General features: G+C 44.0%; 1 pseudogene across 1 annotated transcript; it reads left to right on the top strand.

Annotated features, from left to right (window-relative positions):
• Positions 1 to 1,415: 1,415 nt before the first annotated feature.
• Positions 1,416 to 3,254, top strand: LOC100274619 (uncharacterized; annotated as a pseudogene). Its single transcript, NR_156478.1, has 3 exons — positions 1,416 to 1,531; positions 2,448 to 2,539; positions 2,649 to 3,254. The product of NR_156478.1 is annotated as an uncharacterized protein (transcript).
• Positions 3,255 to 12,916: the final 9,662 nt, after the last annotated feature.

The raw sequence follows: 12,916 nt of genomic DNA, 5'->3' as shown, positions 1-12,916 counted from the left end.
AAACACAAATCGCCCTCTCTCAAGTCACTAAGCACTTTGATCACTTGACTTGATTTTGGAGCTTGGAGGGGTATTTATAGCCCCAACCACTATTCCAGCCGTTGCTGTCGATGGGCACACCGGACACTCCATTGTTCACTGTCCGGTGAGTGCCACGTCAGCCGACCGTTGGGGTTTGGAGCGATTAACCGTTGAAGTCGTTTGTCCTCTTGCTGCACCGGACAGTCCGGTGTATCCTATCGTTGCAGACTGACTTCTAACTTCTACGCTATAGACTACGCCGCAGTCAGCACAGTCCACCGTTGGGCGAAGTTGACTGTTGCTCTATTGTCTCACTGGACAGTCCGGTGGTGCATCGGACAGTTCGTTGAATTTTAGTGGACGAGTGCTGAGAAAACCTGAGAGTTGCTAGTTCACGGAGGGCTCTAGCCTAGGCACCGGATAGTGTCTGGTGCGCCACAGGCTGCACCAATTCTATTTTGCTCCAACCGTGTAGAATCCCCAAAGGTCATTTTCTTTGTATGTTTATGTGAACTTTATGCACCTGATAAAAACATCCACTTAGACAAACTAGTTAGTTCATATGGTTTGTGATGGTCGTCAAACACCAAAATCGATTATAGGAAATGTTGGGTCCATTTCCCTTTCATCGCCACCACTGTGATTGACCAATTTAATATTTGCATATAGGTAAAGGCCAACACGACAACCAAACTAATCATCAAGAAGAGACTGTTCACCATCAGATTTCGACAAATTCTGTCATAGATGTCCTTATTCTGTTGCATAGTGATCGAAGAGGGTTGAGAGGAACTAAATCCTTTTTTATTAATTTTGACTAGCAATGGATTCAATCCTCTCCAATCCACTTCTAACCGAAGAAGCCCTTAGTGGGCAGACAACCACACAGATTCAACCGAATACCACATCAGTCTGTCTGTAGAGAAAGAAAGAGGACGAATGAGTAGAAAACATGCCAAGGGTGAGGGAGGTGGATCATCCGGTCATTACCATCATTGTAGCTAGCTAGCCTTCCCAACAACGCTGTTAGAATTAGGTTGCAAGACATTAGTGTAACACCCAAAGTCTTATTTTGGAAGACTAGTAAAATTATCCCAAGATTTTTAGGTTAAAATATATTTTTCATCGGAATTATCTTACCTTTGAAACTATTCATCCTAAAACAATGTTTCCTTAAATAAAAAAGTTAATAAAGAAAGGATCTCAGTAATAATTGTTTCTTTGACAAAACATATATTTCTAGACTTTTCTTTTACAGCCCGTTTGGTTTACAGGAATTGGTCTGAATTGAATCAGTTTCCATTTCTCGGCCCGTTTGGCTGTCCATAGAATTCAATTCACCATTTCAGCCCATTTCCTATCCCTGAAATTTTAGCCTATGCACGTTTCAGACCCTCACCCGTCGGAAAGGTTTAGAAAGTTAGCTAGGTTTCACTGCTCGTGCCTCGAGCACCACGGCGGCGGCGGCAGCGGGACTGTTCTGGCCGACGACGGCATCGATGACGACGAGGTTCGTCTCCCTCTGCGACCGCTCGTAGCCCGTGATGTAGGGGTCGTAGCACCACGACTGCTCGTAGCCCGCTGCGGACCCGGCCAGCTCGGTGCCTGTCAGGCGGAGGGACACCTCGGCGCCCCGGAGCAGCTCCATGTGCTCCTCGCGAGGGTATCCCTCCACGTACTCCTTGAGGATCACCCACCGGTTCGTCGCCGCCGTGCGTTTCTTCCGGGGCAGCCATTGCCCCATCCCTTGAGCAAGGTGTGTGCACCGCTCAATAGAGGCGGCTTGGGCCCCTTGCGTCTTTGTTGGGAATGGCTTTGCAGAATGGACTGCCTCGAGGGTCTGGGTTGCTTTGCCCACCGCTCAGGAGGCCATGCTCAAGACATCGGTCTCATTTGTGGTCGACGGTGGCTCCAGATCTTGCTTGGGCGCTGATGAGCTTCTGTTTCTAGCTTGCTTGCTGCTTCTTGCTTCATAATTATTATCTATTTCATTATCTATTTATTATATATTTCATGATTAGCCGCATCGCATGATTAGCCGCATCACATTGTTTTTTCTTGTTGCTTCTTTTAGTTTTTGCTACTTCTTTTAGTCATTTTACCTCCCCTGGCCCTGGCGAGTTGCACAGCCTTCAACGGGCCAAGCGCAGGCACTGGCGTCGCACCAAACTTGGATTCTGAGCGGTGGAAGAAATGGTGGCTAACGACGCCTCGGGGGTATAGGGCTCTGCAAGCTAGGAAGCTCTTGTTTATTTTTTTCTTGTGTTATTTGTCATTGTATTACCATGTTTTGTCTGATGGTTAAAGAACCGCCTTTATGCTATGGTGAATTTATTTAACCTTGCAGCGCCTTAATCAGTTGATCTCTAGCCAATTATATAATCTGCCTAGATTATATAATCCATTTGCCATAGATTCATTTGCAGGAGTGTTAAAACAGCTCGTTGTTTTGGGATTTGCCGCCTCAAGTTTCATCTAGCTACCTCCAACAAACCCTTCAATCTCCATGGCTACATCGGTACTTCTCCTATTCCACCTTGTGCTCCTACTAGTAGTGTTTTTATTCTTGAGTAGAGCATTTTCCTTTCAACTAGCATGTCTAATTGCATATAAATTACGTGTTCTAGATATCAACTCAATATACTAACGAGGAGGAAATTAAAAGGAAGAGAAAGAAGCGAAAGAGAGTTGTTGTATTAGCCTAGTGTACAATAAAGACCAAGCAAATGGAGAGGGTGCTAAAACAGCAGCTGAAAGTTCAAAGGAAATGGGAAAAGAGAATGATATCGGAGGCAAGGATGCTCCATATTCTGTATCTTCCTCGAGTAGTTTAAAAAGACAAAGATCAGATGATTCATTTAACTCTATATGGTGTGATAAGTTTGACATGTATCTGCATTGAAAGATGATGGTCCAAAGCTACCCTCTTCCGCCGAAGTTCTCGCCACATTACAAGAGGTTGAGGGACTTGATGAAGACACAGAACTTGAGCTTTATGACATCCTCACCTCTAATGCACGCAAGTTTGAGTCGATGATGGCACTCCCAATGGAAAGGAGGAAGAGGTGGCTTATGATGCAGCTAAGGAAGTGAAACAACTTATATGTGAACTTAGATCTCTGTGTTGAACTGATTGTGTGAACTTGTCTTTGTGAAACTTTTGTGTGCGAACTTGATGGCTATGTGAAACTGTTGTGTGTGAACTTGGTGGCTTTATGAAACTGCTATGTGAAGATTTGATGTCTTTGTAGAACTTTTATGTGCGAACTCGATGACTTTGTGAAACTGTTATGTGTGACTTGCCTTTGTGGAACTGTTATTTGTGAGCTTAATAGTTTCTGATAGTTGTAAATTGTTCATGCTCATTTTTTAGCAGCTGCAAAGTCAAGAGATCCTTGTTTGTATTCAAATTCAAATTCCGTGTGCAAAGTATCCAAACAACATCTACAATTTAATTCTAGGAATTCAATTGCTTGTACAACCAAACAAAAATAATGGAATTGAATCACTTTCTAGTCAATTGAATTCTATATAATTCATTTCTTGGAATTTATTTCTTGGAAAAGGTTTCATTTCTAGGCATCCAAACAGGCTGTTCAGGATTTTATGAACTAGAACTATACTTCTTAAAGTACATATTTTATGCATATGCATAACTAAATGAGATGGGAAATAAAACAACATAAAATTTTATTTTATTTGCATGTTGAAGTTTTATTATGATTGTGCATATGAATATGAATCATGAAACCAGATTCAAATTCAAAATAGAAGATTGAAATGGAAAAGTGAAAAGGAAAACAGAAAATGTAAAAAAGAAAAGAGTAAACCCATACACGGGCCAAAAGCCTCATTGGGCCCAGCCAACCCACCCTCCAGAACCTCACAACCGACCCATTTCTACTTATTTTCCCTCCACTAGCTGAGACAATGGCGTGTGGGCCCCGTGTGCAACCAACCTCGGCCCACTTCACCTCACACGCACGCCCTAGTTTTCACCAGCGCGTGGGGACCCCGTGTCAGCTCGCTCTCCCCCTCGCTCTAAGTAACTTACCCGTGGGCCCGAATGGTCAGGCTTATCTTATATCCAGAGCCGCATCCTTCTTGGTAACAAACCAGGCGCACACCATGGTCACCCGCCGCCAACTGAGCAATTTGTTGCGGACTGTATCGGGTTGTTGGGAATCAACCGGAGTCCTCGGGCGCAGACATCTCTAAACGGTGTATAAAACCCCGGCATCGCCGTGCCCCTCGGTTCATGGGAGGTGATGGGACACATCGTCGCCACGACAACCGAGAGTCTGAGGGAGGTCGCCGCTGCTGTCGACCGGCGTGTATGCCACCGTTCCAGACCGAGCGATATGCGGGTGCTAGTCGCATCCCGTGTGCATCTCATCGGTGTCGGGGGGAAAAGGGGATTGACTGGGCGCCGCCACCTTGGGTGCTCGCGCCGCCATAGCCCATGTCCAGGAGAGGTAGAAAGGGGTGCGTCGTCGCCATCCTGTCCCTCGGGTGTCGTGTATCGGCCGAGTTAAGTCGCCAGGTCATGGCGAACTCGTCTATGGTGGTGATTGATGCGGGGAACCTCTGTGACCACACGAATTTCTCGCTGGAGTACAATGAAAGTCGCCTAGAGGGGGGGTGAATAGGGTGAATCTGAAATTTACAAACTTAAGCACAACTACAAGTCGGGTTAGCGTTAGAAGTATGAACGAGTCCGAGAGAGAGAGCGAGAAACAAATCGCAAGCAAATAAAGAGTAAGACACAAGGATTTGTTTTACCGAGGTTCAGTTATTGCAAACCTACTCCCCATTGAGGTGGTCACAAAGACCGGGTCTCTTTCAACCCTTTCCCTCTCTCAAACGGTCACTTAGACCGAGTGAGCTTCTCTTCTCAATCAAACGGGACACTAAGTCCCCGCAAGGACCACCACACAATTGGTGTCTCTTGCCTTGGTTACAATTGAGTTGATCACAAGAAAGAATGAAGAAAAAGAAGCAATCCAAGCGCAAAAGCTCAAATGAACACAAGTCACTCTCTCACTAGTCACTATTTGATTGGGAATGATCTTTGGACTTGGGAGAGGATTTGATCTCTTTGGTGTGTCTTGTATTGAATGTTATAGCTCTTGTAAGGTGTAGGAAGTCTGAAAACTTGGATGCCATGAATGGTGGGTGGTTGGGGGTATTTATAGCCCCAACCACCAAACTAGCCGTTTGGTGAAGGCTGCTGTCGCATGGCGCACCGGACAGTCCGGTGCGCCACCGGACACTGTCCGGTGCGCCTGCCACGTCACCCAGCCGTTGGATTCTGATCGTTGGAGCTTCTGTCTTCTGGGCCACCGGACAGTCCGGTGGTGCACCGTACAGGTCCTGTAGACTGTCCGGTGCGCCTTCTGGCGCGTGCCTGACTTCTGCACTATTGCAGGCGACCGTTGGCGTGGAAGTAGTCGTTGCTCCGCTGGCACACCGGACAGTCCGGTGCGCCACCGAACACTGTCCTGTGCTACACCGGACAGTCCGGTGAATTATAGCGGAGCGGCTCCCAGAATTCCCGAAGGTGAGCAGTTCGGAGTTAGAGTCCCTGGTGCACCGGACACTGTCCGGTGGCACACAGGACAGTCCGGTGCGCCAGACCAGGGGACACTTCGGCTGACTTTAGCTCTCTATATTTGAATCCTTTCTCGGTCTTTTTATTGGTTTGTTGTGAACCTTTGGCACCTGTAGAACTCATAATCTAGAGCAAACTAGTTAGTCCAATTATTTGTGTTGGGCAATTCAACCACCAAAATCAATTAGGAAAAGGTGTAAGCCTATTTCCCTTTCAATCTCCCCCTTTTTGGTGATTGATGCCAACACAAACCAAAGCAAATATAGAAGTGCATAATTGAACTAGTTTGCATAATTTAAGTGCAGAGGTTACTTAGAATTGAACCAATAAATTCTCATAAGATATGCATGGATTGATTTCTTCATTTTTAACATTTTGGACCACGCTTGCACCACATGTTTTGATTTTGCAAATTCTTTTGTAAATTCTTTTTAAAGTCCTTTTGCAAATAGTCAAAGGTGAATAAATAAGATTTTGAGAAGCATTTTCAAGATTTGAAATTTTCTCCCCCTATTTCAAATGCTTTTCCTTTGACTAAGATAAAACTCCCCCTTAATAAAATTCTCCTCTTAGTGGTTAAGAAGGTTTTAGATATTAGTTTTGAAAGTGTTGTACCAATTTAAAATTCTATCAAAAATAAGATACCGAATGGAAAAATCTTTTCTTAACTCAAAATTTTGAAATTGGTGGTGGTGCGGTCCTTTTGCTTTGGGCTAATACTTTATCCCCCTTTGGCATGAATCGCCAAAAACGGATACTTGAGTGAAATATAAGCCCTTTCACTTTCTCTCCCTATGGTAAATAACATATGAGTGAAGATTATACCAAAGTTGGAGAGTTGTGTGGAGCGACGGCGAAGGATGAGTGATTTGATGGAGTGGAGTGGAAGCCTTTGTCTTCGCCGAAGACTCCAATTCCCTTTCAATCTATGACTTAGCATGGAATACACTTGAAAACACATTAGTCATAGCACATGAAAGAGATATGATCAAAGGTATATTGATGAGCTATGTGTGCAAAACATCAATAAAAATTCCTAGAATCAAGAATATTTAGCTCATGCCTAAGTTTGGTAAATCTTTGTTCATCTAATGGCTTAGTAAAGATATCGGCTAATTGTTCTTTGGTGTTAATATATGCAATCTCGATATCCCCCTTTTGTTGGTGATCCCTTAAGAAATGATACCGAATGGCTATGTGTTTAGTGCGGCTATGCTCAACGGGATTATCCGCCATGCGGATAGCACTCTCATTATCACATAGAAGAGGAACTTTGGTTAATTTGTAACCATAGTCCCTAAGGGTTTGCCTCATCCAAAGCAATTGCGCGCAACAATGGCCTGCGGCAATATACTCGGCTTCGACGGTAGAAAGAGCTACAGATTTTTGCTTCTTTGAAGCCCAAGACACCAGAGACCTTCCCAAGAACTGGCAAGTCCCCGATGTGCTCTTTCTATTAATTTTACACCCCTCCCAATCGACATCCGAATAACCAATTAAATCAAATGTGGATCCCCTAGGGTACCAAAGGCCAAACTTAGGAGTATAAACTAAATATCTCAAGATTTGTTTTACGGCCCTAAGGTGAGCTTCCTTAGGATCGGCTTGGAATCTTGCACACATGCATACAGAAAGCATAATGTCCGGTTGTGAAGCACATAAATAGAGTAAAGAACCTATCATCGACCGGTATACCTTTTGATCTACGGATTTACCTCTCGTGTCGAGGTCGAGATGTCCATTGGTTCCCATGGGTGTCTTGATGGGCTTGGCATCCTTCATCCCAAACTTGTTGAGTATATCTTGAATGTACTTCGTTTGGCTAGAGAAGGTGCCCTCTTGGAGTTGCTTCACTTGAAATCCTAAGAAGTACTTCAACTCCCCCATCATAGACATCTCGAATTTTTGTGTCATGATCCTACTAAATTCCTCACATGTAGATTCATTAGTAGACCCAAATATAATATCATCAACATAAATTTGGCATATAAACAAATCATTTGCAAGTGTTTTAGTAAATAAAGTAGGATCGGCTTTTCTGACTTTGAAGCCTTTAGTGATAAGGAAATCTCTTAGGCATTCACACCATGCTCTTGGGGCTTGCTTGAGCCCATAAAGCGCCTTAGAGAGTTTATATACATAGTTAGGGTACTCACTATCTTCAAAGCCGGGAGGTTGCTCAACATAGACCTCCTCCTTGATTGGTTCATTGAGGAACGCACTTTTTATGTCCATTTGGTAAAGCTTAAAGCCATGGTAAGTAGCATAGGCAAGTAAAATGTGAATTGACTCAAGCCTAGCTACGGGTGCATAGGTTTCACCGAAATCCAAACCTTTGACTTGTGAATATCCCTTGGCCACAAGTCGGGCTTTGTTCCTTGTCACCACACCATGCTCATCTTGCTTGTTGCGGAAGACCCACTTGGTTCCTACAACATTTTGATTAGGACGTGGAACTAAATGCCATACCTCATTCCTTGTGAAATTGTTGAGCTCCTCTTGCATCGCCACCACCCAATCCGAATCTTGAAGTGCTTCCTCTACCCTGTGTGGCTCAATAGAGGAAACAAAAGAGTAATGTTCACAAAAATGAGCAACACGAGATCGAGTAGTTACCCCCTTTTGAATATCACCGAGGATGGTGTTCACGCGGTGATCTCGTTGGATTGCTTGGTGGACTCTTGGGTGTGGTGGTCTTGGAACTTGTTCATCTTCCTCATCTTGATCATGGGCATCTCCCCCTTGATCATTGCTCTCCTCTTGAGGTGGCTTATCTTTATGATTTTCTCCTTCATCATCTTGAGCCTCATCCTCATCTTGAGTTGGTGGAGATGCTTGTATGGAGGAAGATGGTTGATCTTGTGCTTGTGGAGGTTCTTCGGATTCCTTAGGACACACATCCCCAATGGACATGTTCCTTAGCGCGACGCACGGAGCCTCTTCATCATCTAGCTCATCAAGATCAACTTGCTCTACTTGAGAGCCGTTAGTCTCATCAAACACAATGTCACAAGAAACTTCAACTAGTCCAGAAGACTTGTTAAAGACTCTATGTGCCCTTGTGTTTGAATCATATCCTAGTAAAAAACCTTATTCAGCCTTAGGAGCAAATTTGGATTTTCTACCTCTTTTAACAAGAATAAAGCATTTGCTACCAAAGACTCTAAAATATGAAACATTGGGCTTTTTACTGGTTAGGAGTTCGTATGATGTCTTCTTGAGGATTCAGTGTAGATATAATAGGTTGATGGCGTAGCAGGCAGTGTTGACCGCCTTGGCCCAAAACCGATCTAAAGTCTTATATTCATCAAGCATGGTCCTTGCCATGTCCAATAGAGTTCGATTCTTCCTCTCCACTACACCATTTTGTTGTGGCGTGTAGGGAGAAGAGAACTCATGCTTGATGCCCTCCTCCTCAAGAAAGCCTTCAATTTGAGAGTTCTTGAACTCCGTCCCGTTGTCGCTTCTTATCTTCTTGATCCTCAAGCCGAACTCATTTTGAGCCCGTCTCAAAAATCCTTTCAAAGTTTCTTGGGTGTGAGATTTTTCCTGCAAAAAGAATACCCAAGTTAAGCGAGAATAATCATCCACAATAACTAGACAGTACTTACTTCTGCCGATGCTTATGTAAGCTATCGGGCCGAATAGATCCATGTGTAGTAGCTCAAGTGGCCTGTCAGTCGTCATGATGTTCTTGTGTGGATGATGAACACCAACTTGCTTCCCTGCCTGACATGTGCTACAAACCCTGTCTTTCTCAAAATGAACATTTGTTAGTCCCAAAATGTGTTCTCCCTTTAGAAGCTTGTGAAGGTTCTTCATTCCAACATGTGCTAGTCGGCGATGCCAGAGCCAGCCCATGTTAGTCCTAGCAATTAAGCAAGTGTCGAGTTCAGCTCTATCAAAATCTACTAAGTATAGCTGACCCTCTAACACTCCCTTAAATGCTACTGAATCATCACTTCTTCTAAAGACAGTAACACCTATATCCGTAAAAAGACAGTTGTAACCCATTTTACATAATTGCGAAACTGAAAGCAAGTTATAATCTAAAGAATCTACAAGAAAAACATTGGAAATAGAGTGGTCAGGTGATATAGCAATTTTACACAAGCCTTTGACCAACCCTTGATTTCCATCCCCGAATGTGATAGCTCGTTGGGGATCTTGGTTTTTCTCATAGGAGGAGAACATCTTCTTCTCCCCTGTCATGTGGTTTGTGCACCCGCTATCAATGATCCAACTTGAGCCCCCGGATGCATAAACCTACAAAACAAATTTAGTTCTTGATTTTAGGTACCCAAATGGTTTTGGGTCCTTTGACATTAGATACAAGAACTTTGGGTACCCAAACACAAGTCTTTGACCCCTTGTGTTTGCCCCCAACATACTTGGCAACTACTTTGCCGGATTTGTTAGTCAAAACATAAGATGCATCAAAAGTTTTAAATGAAATGTTATGATCATTTGATGCAATAGGAGTTTTCTTCTTAGGCAATTTTGCATGAGTGGATTGCCTAGAACTAGATGTCTCACTCTTATACATAAAAGCATGATTAGGGCCAGAGTGAGACTTCCTAGAGTGAATTCTCCTAATTTTTGCTCGGGATAACCGGCAGGGTACAAAATGTAACCCTCGTTATCCTGAGGCATGGGAGCCTTGCCCTTAACAAAGTTAGACAATCTTTTAGGAGGGGCATTAAGTTTGACATTGTCTCCCTTTTGGAAGCCAATGCCATCCTTGATGCCAGGGCGTCTCCCACTATAAAGCATACTACGAGCAAATTTAAATTTTCATTATCTAGCTCATGCTCGGCAATTTTAGCATCTAATTTTGCTATATGATCATTTTGTTGTTTAATTAGGGCCATGTGATCATGAATAGCATCAATGTTAACATCTCTATATCTAGTGCAAATTGTAACATGCTCAACGGTAGATGTAGAGGGTTTGCAAGATTTTATTTCAACAATCTTAGCATGTAAAATGTCATTTTCACTTCTAAGATTGGAAATGGAAGCATTGCAAACATCTAAGTCTTTAGCCTTAGCAATCAATTTTTTCATTTTCAATCCTAAGGCTAGCAAGAGAAGTATTCAATTTTTCAATCTTAGCAAGTAAACTAGCATTATCATCTCTAAGATTGGAAATTGAATCATCACATACATTTGAATCAACCTTAGCAATTAATCTAGCATTATCATTTCTAAGGTTGGCAATGACATCATGGCAAGTGCTTAGCTCACTAGATAGTTTTCACATTTTTTCACTTCTAGAGTATAAGCATTTTTGACCCTAACATGTTTCTTGTTTTCCTTAATTAGGAAGTCCTCTTAGGTGTCCAAGAGTTCATCCTTCTCTTGAATAGCACTAATTAATTCATTTAACTTTTCTTTTTGTTGCATGTTTAGGTTGGCAAAAAGGGTGAGCAAATTATCCTCCTCATCACTAGAATTATCCTCATCACTAGAGGTTGCATATTTAGTGGAGGATTTTGATTTTACCTTCTTCCTTTTGTCGTCCTTTGCCATGAGGCACTTGTGGCCGACGTTGGGGAAGAGGAGCCCTTTGGTGACGACGATGTTGGCGGCGTCCTCGTCGGAGGAGGAGTCGGTGGAGCTCTTGTCGGAGTTCCACTCGCAGCACACATGAGCATCGCCGCCCTTCTTCTTGTAGTACCTCTTCTTTTCTCTCCTCTTTCCCTTCTTGTCGTCGCCCCTGTCACTATCACTTGATAATGGACATTTTGCAATAAAGTGACCAGGCTTACCACACTTATAGCAAACCTTCTTGGAGCGAGACTTGTAGTCCTTCCCCCTCCTTTGCTTGAGGATTTGGCGAAAGCTCTTGATGATGAGCGCCATCTCCTCATTGTCGAGCTTGGAGGCATCGATGGGTAGTCTACTTGATGTAGACTCTTCCTTCTTCTCCTCTGTCGCTTTGAATGCGACCGGTTGTGCTTCGGGTGTGGAGGAGGCGCCTTGCTCGATGATTTTCTTGGAGCCTTTGATCATTAGTTCAAAGCTCACAAATTTGCCTATTACTTCCTCGGGAGACATTAGTGTGTATCTAGGATCTCCACGAATTAATTGTACTTGCGTAGGATTAAGAAATACTAGTGATCTTAGAATAACCTTGACCATTTCATGGTCATCCCATTTTGTGCTCCCGAGGTTGCGCACTTGGTTCACCAAGATCTTGAGCCGGTTGTACATTGCTTGTGGCTCCTCCCCTTGGTGAAGCATGAAACGACCGAGCTCCCCCTCGATCGTCTCTCGCTTGGTGATCTTGGTCACCTCGTCTCCTTCATGCGCGGTCTTGAGCACGTCCCAAATTTCCTTTGCGCTCTTCAACCCTTTCACCTTATTATACTCTTCTCGACTTAGAGAGGCGAGGAGTATAGTTGTGGCTTGGGAGTTGAAGTGTTGGATTTGTTCGACCTCTTCCGAGTCGTAATCCTTGTCTCCCTTCTTTGGTACCTGCGCTCCATACTCAACAGTATCCCATATGCTTTTGTGGAGTGAGGTTAGGTGATGTCTCATTTTATCACTCCACATAGAATAATCTTCACCTTCTAGCATAGGTGGTTTGCCTAATGGAACAGAAAGTAATGGAGTGCGTTTTGAAATACGAGGGTAGCGAAGGGGCATCTTACTATACTTCTTGCGCTCATGTCGCTTAGAAGTGACGGATGCCGATTCCGAGCCGGAGGTGGAGGGTGACGAGGAGTCGGTCTCGTAGTAGACCACCTTCTTCATATTCTTCTTCTTGTCACCCTTTCGTTGGGACTTGATGGAGGAAGAGGATTCCTCCTTGTGCTTGTGGGCGGACTCCCTTGACTGCGTTCTCCCCGAGATTGCGGACTTGTCGCCGGTCCCGAGCTCCCTCTTGGCGGATGCTCCCGACATCACTTCGAGCGGTTAGGCTCTAATGAAGCACCGACCTCTGATACCAATTGAAAGTCGCCTAGAGGGGGGGTGAATAGGGCGAATATGAAATTTACAAACTTAAGCACAACTACAAGCCGGGTTAGCGTTTGAAGTATGAACGAGTCCGAGAGAGAGGGCGAGAAACAAATCGCAAGCAAATAAAGAGTGAGACATAAGGATTTGTTTTACCGAGGTTCGGTTATTGAAAACCTACTCCCCGTTGAGGTGGTCACAAAGACCGGGTCTCTTTCAACCCTTTTCCTCTCTCAAACGGTCACTTAGACCGAGTGAGCTTCTCTTCTCAATCAAACGGGACACTAAGTCCCCGCAAGGACCAACGCACAATTGGTGTCTC

This window comes from Zea mays, chromosome 2 (genome assembly GCF_902167145.1).
Source record: "Zea mays cultivar B73 chromosome 2, Zm-B73-REFERENCE-NAM-5.0, whole genome shotgun sequence".
Classification (NCBI taxonomy): domain Eukaryota; kingdom Viridiplantae; phylum Streptophyta; class Magnoliopsida; order Poales; family Poaceae; genus Zea; species Zea mays.
The sequence above is the reverse complement of the archived record's forward strand: the minus strand, read 5'-3'. Positions and strand labels throughout refer to the sequence as shown.